A 788-nucleotide genomic window follows, 5' to 3' on the forward strand; every position below is an offset into this window, starting at 1 on the left:
TGAACCCAGGTCTTCTGGGAAAACAGCCTGTGCTCTTAACTATGAGCCATTTCTCCAGCAACAGCAGCAAACTGTCCGCCGCCCCCCCCCCCACACAGCACCTTTTAAATAGTATCTTGCCATGGAGCCCAGGCTGAACTCAAATTCTTTCTTTCTTTTTTTTCCACAGTCCACAGAGGCTTTTTATTCATGCTTTATATTTTAAAAAAGAGATCCCAGGATTTTCCCTTCTGTATGTCTTCGTCTTGCCTCTTCGTTGGCCATGATGCCAGCCAAGGTTGTCAGCACAATAAAACCAAAGTGCCATGATGGGACAGATTGTTCTGCCACTTCTCTAGGTCTTTGAGTTGAACATCAAATCTAGGGCTTATAACTCCACACTTGTTCAAGCTTCCTGTGATGTTCACAATGATCTTCCCAGCCCTGTGATCATCAATGATCTCGGATTCACCAATGTATCCAGGCCTCATCATCACAGTCAAGAACTGGACGATGACTTTGGAACACGGCCCGAGAGGACCTGGCGTTTGCCCCTCTTCTCAGCGTTGTTGCTGCTCTTGAGAACATCCGCCAGAACATTCATTCGCTCTGGTGACGGCGAGAGAAGATGGCAGGAAGAGAGTGGGAGGGGCAAATGCACGGAGTTATGGGCTAGAATTCTTTCTAAAACATCTTTTTAAGTTGGGCATGGTGGCATATTACTTTATTCCCAGCACTGGGGAGGATTTGAGGACACAGCCTGGTCTACATAGGCAAGTTCTAGAACAGCTGGGGCTGCATAATAAAAG

The 788-nt window shown here is 47.0% G+C and overlaps 1 pseudogene; it reads right to left on the minus strand.

Annotated features, from left to right (window-relative positions):
• Positions 1-201: 201 nt before the first annotated feature.
• Rps15a-ps4 (ribosomal protein S15a, pseudogene 4) lies at positions 202-583 on the minus strand (annotated as a pseudogene).
• Positions 584-788: the final 205 nt, after the last annotated feature.

The sequence above is a fragment of the Rattus norvegicus genome, chromosome 6, assembly GCF_036323735.1.
Source record: "Rattus norvegicus strain BN/NHsdMcwi chromosome 6, GRCr8, whole genome shotgun sequence".
Lineage (NCBI taxonomy): Eukaryota > Metazoa > Chordata > Mammalia > Rodentia > Muridae > Rattus > Rattus norvegicus.